Consider the following 7,563-nt stretch of genomic DNA (forward strand, 5'->3'; position numbering starts at 1 on the left):
TACATATTTTTCTGTTTATGTCAGCAAAAAGCTAAATTTCCTAGCACCATCCTTCTAATAAAGCTCTATTTCTTTTCAGGAACCCCACTTGCTGCCGCAGAGAAGAAGCTGAAGCTGACCACCACCAGAAGCTGACCTCCTTATCTTGATTTTCATATGTAATGAGTAGCTAAATCTAACACCAAATGATTTTAGGAAGAAAATTCAAAGGCAAGCCATTTCCTTTGAAAAAGCCATTTGAAACCTTTGGGGAACAGATATGGAAACATAATTTAAAACTCATTTTCCCCCTCAAGTGATTGGGATTCATTTCCATAAATACAGTGTTTACTATGCACAGAGCATCTCTTCCTCTCTCACCACAAGCCCTGGACACTTTGGACTACTCTTTCGTTCTGTGCTTCCTGTAGAAGTGCTCCCTCATTCTGCTTGTGTAATTCAGGTTTGTTTTTATCTGCAAGAAGATGCCTCTTCAGTTACTGAGACTGCGCCTGCTGTAGCTGTGGAGAAGTGCCTGGCCTCAGTTGTGCCGCAGTGAAGCAGCACCGCAGTCCCACCTCAAGCCATGCCAGGGACGTGCGATCCCAGCTTTGCTCGTGGGCACCTCCACTCATGACACTCAAGGACTGGGGAGAAGCTGTGCTGTCTGGCACTATCTCTATTGGAAAGCACCGTTTGCATTTGTAATGCAAAGCAGACATGATTTCAGAACCTGATCTCTCTGACAACAAAGGCTGTAGAAGATTAGAAATACTTAGATTTGAAGTTCATTAAAAAATGTATTTCCCTCTGTAAAAGGAATTGGTTTTCTTAACTCATTTGCCTTGCTTTTCTCTTGAATGTGTATTTCCGTTTGTGCCTTCAGTGTATTCTGGTACTTTTATGAACTGTGGATGGGTTTTTTTCCACCAATTAGTTCCTCTGGGACTATTTTATTAAAGTCTTTTTGGCATTTAAAATATGTAGATGATATCATTAATCCGATTAAAGCGTAGATAAAGTTAATAATACGAAAAGTGAAAAAGCAGTGCAAGGTACAATTACTAATGTAATTATTTTCATTATCAATACAATTATATTTTTCAGTTGTTGCTTGCTTAACCTTTTTATTTTTTCTCCATTTCTTTCATTAGCTCTAATCTACCACTGTGAGAGGCAGTCCTCTGCTTCTTCAAGCAGTATGAAGGTAGAAGTGGACAGAACTATTAGCAGAGGGATACAAGCCTTTTATCTCTCTCTGTCTGGCTGAACTCCAGTGAAGTCAGCTCAGCCAGCAGAACGGTTCATTATCCTAGGGGGATGAGCAATCAGGGTTTCAGTTTATTTTCCAGTCCAGAATGGTTTTATTGAAAAATCTTGACAATCTATAGGCTTGTAGGTAGTATCAGGGAAAAGAGCCATAAAATACCATTTAATCCCTGGAAGTGACCCAGGAATGATTTTAAAGGCCCTCTCTATTCTGTTTCACTGCCAGGCTACCACCAGTGACATTTTATCAGTACAACAGAGCAGCTCTTGCACCTGGGCATGATGGGCACCAAAATAAGTCAATGCTGTAAGAACTGCAAAGTGAAAATGGTGAAAATAATGATGAGGAAGTGATTTAAGACAGGAATTCAGAGTGAAGAGGTAGGTTTAATTTTAATGGGAAAGAGAGAAAGCTCATGGGGGTTTACATAGGCTAATTCTCGTGTGATGCAGTTCTCTGGGGGGAACAGATTTGTTTTGACTTAAAATTGGGCTGTATCTGATGGCACTTCCCTTTTTGTCCATTCCAGGGGAGTGATCATGGAGAGACTGTGAGCTGGTGGAAGGACTGTGAGTTGAACTGAAGGAAAATGCTGGCTTTGAACCCCACTAGTGCCAACAAGTTCCCACAACTACACTACTGTTGGGACTAATCAGTGGATGATGTTTATTCCTCTGGGATTTTCATGTTGCTTTCCAGCCAGCACTCACTTGAACTAATGCAAGCAGATACCTCCAAACCTAAATCTATATCCCTAAGGGTAGCAATTCAAAGTTGAACTTACTGATGTAAATTAAGGAAGACTTAATTCAAAAGGCTTGTATCTGTAAAATGATTCATCCACATCTAAGCCTGGGATTTCTTGATCTCTCAGTTAGTGGAGTGGGTTAAGAAATTAGGATTTTTTTCTTACTAAGACCATGTCAGTCTTACTAAGAAATGTAAGAATGTGTGTTGTGGCATCATTTTTATCCTGTGTACTTGGTTTGTTCATCTATCAAATGAGCCCGTAATAATAATTTTTTTTAAATTAGGTTCTACAAAATTCTTTAAAGTTTCCATATATTTATATTTGTGTGTGAATGACTCTTTGTCTTGCTTTGGTAAAGTGTCTTCTAACTGCATGAGGCTGCAGTTTGTGAAACACCCGGGGAAGGGGCTATGTCAGCTGAAATTAGGGTGAGTTGTGCATGAAGCACGTATTTTCCTCATAGACATGATCTCAGCATAAATGAATAAAAAATATTTGTGCAGGCTTTCCCAATTGGAAGCAAGTGAATGAAAAATGAGAGCCACTCTTAATCCGTATGATACCTTAAAAAAGCACATGGGAATCAATACAATTAAGGGTTACAGAGCCACCCTAAAAGAAAACCCAGTGTGCAGCTGGCATTCAAAAACTCAGCCCTCCAGGCTACCTGACTGAAAGGCTGAGGTACAACACAGCTTTAGAGAAGCAATGGAGAAGAAGACAGCAAACAGAAAGGTTTATTCTCTAAATGAGCAGCAAAACCCCATTAACTATTAAAAACAATGACCATACAGAAGAGCAGATTAATGTACAGTTCAGGAACATGAGTCCTGATCCAGACTCAGTGCTTAGCATGCGTGCTGGATAAAACCTCAGAGCCTTATTTTTGCATAGATTATTAAAGATTGTATTAATTCCTCTAGTGCCTAGGAAGAAACTGTGACTGAGTTCTCCCTCTTATCCCAAAACAGTTGGCAGGATCTAAAGTTGAACCCTGACAAGACTAGAGTAAGAGCACAATTGGGAGGGTTTTTTAATCCCTTTTCTGGCACACAGGACAGTTTCTGGCTTCTGCATGGGCCCCTTTGCATGCTGCCACTGTTAATTCTGCCCTTCTGAGCAAAACGAGCATCGTCCAAGATTCACACATACTTTCTGAGCCTGGGAGCCCCTTTACCTTGTCCCAGGTACTCTACAAACTATGTGGAATGGCCATGGATATAATCCAGAGTTAATTAGGAGATGCTGTTAAACAACACTTTAGCTCTGTAACTTGGGAGGTGAAAGGTGTCTAATTAGTAAGAAAAAGACAGAAGGAAGAATGAAGAGATAACAGTAATGAGGCAAGGGAGAAAAAAGGTGTTTAGTGATGCCCATGATGAATACAAACATATGAAAGCAATTCAGGAATAGGCAACCTTAATTGAGCTTTTTTTTCGGTGCCACTATGTTACTGTAAATGGCTGAAGGGAAAGCTTTTTGAAAGAAACGAGCATGGATTACAAGAGAAGAGGAAACAATATTCATGAAGCATTTCATGATCATCAGGCTTCCTAATGCAATCCCTCATCCCAAATATTAGAAATGTTTTGAAGTCTGATGGCTGCTCTCTCTCTTCTTCCTCTCCAAGAAATCTGGTCTTCTAAAGATAGCATGTTATCCAAAAGAAGAATACTTCAAAATTTTTCAAATGTTGCCATAGAGAGTTTCTTTCAAGTTATGTCAATTAGTTTGCTTTTGTAATTCTATTTAAATGAGCCCATAGGTCCAAAATCAGCTATTAGCAGATTCTGTTGTGGTACACAGCATGTAGTCCCTCAAACATGGGAGAGCAAGGAAAACACAAGTTTAAGTGAGATGACACTGGATATCAATCATCCTCTAGGAATACCAGGGAATTACAAGAAAGTAATCTCTGACTAATGTTTGTGCCAGTAAAACAATCTCGTGTAATACACCGATTCATTTAGATGTCAGCCCAGTGGTCAATCCTTATTAATACTTCTGTAGCAGCTGAATGTCTTTTTGCTGAATATAGTGACCAAACCCAAGTTCAGTACACTGTAGTTTGAATGCAAAGCTGCAGGAAGAAGATACTATTTCCACACAAAGATTTAAGAACTCTCAGTACAAATACTAATAAACTACATATACATTGCTTAGGAATAGTTAAAAAACCTCTTGAAGCAGCGGCACTTTTTCTAGCTGAGAAATGTTAGGTCTACTGTGGAAAAGGCTGTCAACCCAGGTGTTCAAATCTAATTCCCTTGGTTCTTTCCTAAACCAAGAAACAAATGCAATGGTCAAACAGACCATAGCATAGAATAGCAAAGATGTTGGTTAGAAGCACTCAGTGTCCAGAAGTTCCTGGGACTGGTGCTTCTGTAAGGCATCTGAGTGCTGGGACGTGGGACTGGGACATCTATTGATCTGCACAGTGCTGGCTCATCCATCACCCACTCCCTGCATGTGTGTTCTGTAGGGTGGAGAACAGGTGCCAAGTTCAAGTACAGGTGACTACCGCCTTATCCACCCTTTCATTGTAGGAGAATAGAAGGAGGCTGGAGGACCACTCTACTCTGAGGGGAAAGGCCTGGCTCACTGTGCTGCTAGGCAGGCTGGACCATCCCCAAAACTTCTGGAGAAAGTGTTGTCACAAAGATGAGCCTGATGGTTTGTATTTGGAGAGATGGACTGTGGATAAATAATGACATTCAAATCCAGCAAATTAAAGCGACTTAATTGAAAAGATAAAGGTGTGGAAAGGACAGTGTAAGACAAGTGGGTTACTAGCTTTGTTTCATAAGCAATGTCCTCTTTAAGAAAATCTTTGTCCCCTTAGTTTGTCCTGCTAATGTTTAGCTTCCTGCTGTACTTGAACTGTAGTAGAGGACTTTATTAGCACTGTGTTTATACCATGTTAATCTCAGGCCCCCATGTTTCTTCCAGGGTACCCATGGGAGATCAGGAAGACTTTTTTATTTATTTATTTAGATATTCTGTTTGGCTTTTGAATATTATTTCTACTAACCTCTGCAGCATTGTAGTTTGGCTTCAGTTACAGGTAGGATTTTGGCAAGGTACACACAGTAATCTGCACTTGATGTATTATGTTTTTCACAGAAGAGGAAAATCTGAATTCTGTGGAGAACATGTGTTAGTAAGCTGACAGGAAAAGCCAAAGAGCATGAAATTCAGATGTGTTTGGTTGGTGTTTTGCTAATCCACTTAGCATAAAGCCAAGCACAGATATGGAGCCAAATGGGAATTGTCTCTGCATCAGATCATGAGCAGGTATTAAGGTTTGTTTTCTACCCTTTTCTACAGACTGAGTCATATATTACACCAGGCTCACCTGAGAGCTTTATTTAGGAAAGCCACTGCTTTTATAGGGATGTTATTAGCCCCATGACTCTATTACTACTGCTTCATTTGTGTGAAAACACAGCATGTTTGGGCACAAGGCAGTGTGTCTCCTCTGCTGTGTGATGGTGCTTGGACTTGTCTACAACAGACATCGTTGGCATTTTTAACAAAAAGCTTTGGAGCCAGGACCCTGCCAGTCAGGAAGCCCCTTTCAATTCCGAGCTCCTAAGCCAGTGCAGTCTGCGTGCCACAGAATCTGCCCAGCAAATGGAATGGGCAGCAAAAGCCTCTATGAGCACTGGCAGTTTCTGAGCATAACCCAGGCACCAGGCAGACCTAGGCCATCACACCACAGAGTGTGCGTAGCACAGCCAAACTTGAGAGCCTGTGCAATTCTATGTAGGGAAACATAAGTATCAACAAGGTTAGATAAAAGGGTTTATGACGGAGTGATGCCTTAATATTGGGAAAAGGTTACATAAAATGGAAGTCCTCAAGCACATGGCCCTAAATCTTGTTCCTTTAATATCTAAAACATGCCACATGCTTCCATGGTAAGGGACTTCTCTTTCAAGGGAAATAGCGACAGAAGATCAAAAATGTAAGTGCCAGGGAAACACCACCATGTCAGTGCCCTCAGCCCCAAGCGCGGCTGGTGAAGCCTGATCTGCCCTGCCAGCAGCACAATGGGAGGTGTAGAAAAAGCGAGTTCTGTACTTTGTTATTTCCTATTTTACAGGAACATTTAATGGGTGAATGCTATGAGCTTTTATGGTCAGATGGTTATTCATAACAACTTAAGGTGTTGTCAAGCTCTACTTAATCTCTGGATGAGGGTTGGCAGTGAGATCCTCTTTGCCTTCAGACAGTTTTGGAGCAGCTCTCTTTCCTCTCTTTTATGTGAAATAGTTTTGTTCCCCTTCAGCCAGTCAGCCTCTTGCACACACTTTAGCTTTTGACAAACAGGCTGGCTTGGCGTTTACATGACGGAATGCCAGGCAGTTCACCCCGCTCCAGAGAATGCATGCCATCATCTCACGCAACGCTGCTCCACCACCCAACGCTAGGAAACCGGAGCTCTTCTGCCAGCAGGTGCTGAAAGGCTGAGGGCAGAGAGCTCTATTACCAACCACACCAAACACGCTGGCGCGGTCAGCTTAAAACCTTTTTACTGTTTAGTGGTTTAGTGACTTTTTAGCATTTTCTGCCAGTAACCAGACAAGGAGACCCTCACAAGCTGTACCCCGGGCAGCAATGGCGGCGCAGGGCACACGACGCTGGCGGGTTATTTAAACGCCACCAGGGCCAACGCTTCCTCTCCCCTCCCTCAGGGCCGGGACAGGCAGTGGCCGCAGGATCTGTTCGGTGAGTCCTGTGCGAGGCCGTGGCATGGGCGTGGGCACAGGCTTAGCAGGGCCAGTCTGTGCCAGTCCCTGCCCACAGGCTGCATGTTTGCGCGGTGGCAGAGGGCGGTGCTCCCGCAGCGCCATGTGCTCTCTCGGCCGCGCGATGGGCGATGCTCTGGGGGCTCCGCTTTAGTTCACCGAGCAGCGGCGTTAATTAGCAGCAGCAATGCGAACTCTTGAGTGAGGGTGATTGAGGCTTTGTAATAGCTGGGAGTTCGCAATGCCTTGGGAGAACTGGAGGTGGTGCCCAGGAGTAGCACTGTGCATACCGGTAGAATTAAAACAAATTTGCTGCTGAGGGTTTTGTTTGTTTGCTTTTTTCTCTCTGGGATATCTTGGCTGGGGCTCTTAAATTTCCTCAGGTTGTTGTTCTGTGAGGGCGCCAACCAGCTGCAAGTCCCAGCCGCACTGCCCCTCAGTGCGGGCACCGGAGCTCCCCCACTCCCTGCCTTGGGACTCTGTGGGTTTGGGGGCATTGCCCGTGCTGGTGCATCAGGAAAATCTGTCTGACCCCTCTGAGCTACCCGCGGGCGAGGCCAGTGAAGGAAGGTGTCCCGGTTTGAGACAAATTCAGAGCAACGTCCGAAATAAATGTCCTCTGATAGAAGGTAGGTTACAGCCATCCCTCCCCCACCAGGTTCGGAAAGAATTTTCCTCAGAGGAAAGTGAAAAAAACCTATTTATTTAAAAAGTAAAGTGTGCACAGGCATGGGGGAAAAAAAGAATAATGCTAGTTAATAAAACCTCTTGCTGTGGAGAGAACTTGGGTAGATTTCAGAGTCCTTTGTGGG

General features: G+C 43.2%; 1 long non-coding RNA gene across 1 annotated transcript in view; it reads left to right on the forward strand.

Moving 5' to 3' along the window:
* LOC125329561 overlaps window positions 1–959 on the forward strand; it is a 28,746-nt gene extending 27,787 nt beyond the window's left edge. The window contains exon 3 of the long non-coding RNA XR_007205209.1: window positions 80–959. This is a non-coding gene — a long non-coding RNA (uncharacterized LOC125329561). The remainder of the gene's footprint in view (window positions 1–79) is intronic.
* The last annotated feature ends 6,604 nt before the right edge of the window (window positions 960–7,563 follow it).

This window comes from Corvus hawaiiensis, chromosome 8 (assembly GCF_020740725.1).
Source record: "Corvus hawaiiensis isolate bCorHaw1 chromosome 8, bCorHaw1.pri.cur, whole genome shotgun sequence".
Classification (NCBI taxonomy): Eukaryota; Metazoa; Chordata; class Aves; order Passeriformes; family Corvidae; genus Corvus; species Corvus hawaiiensis.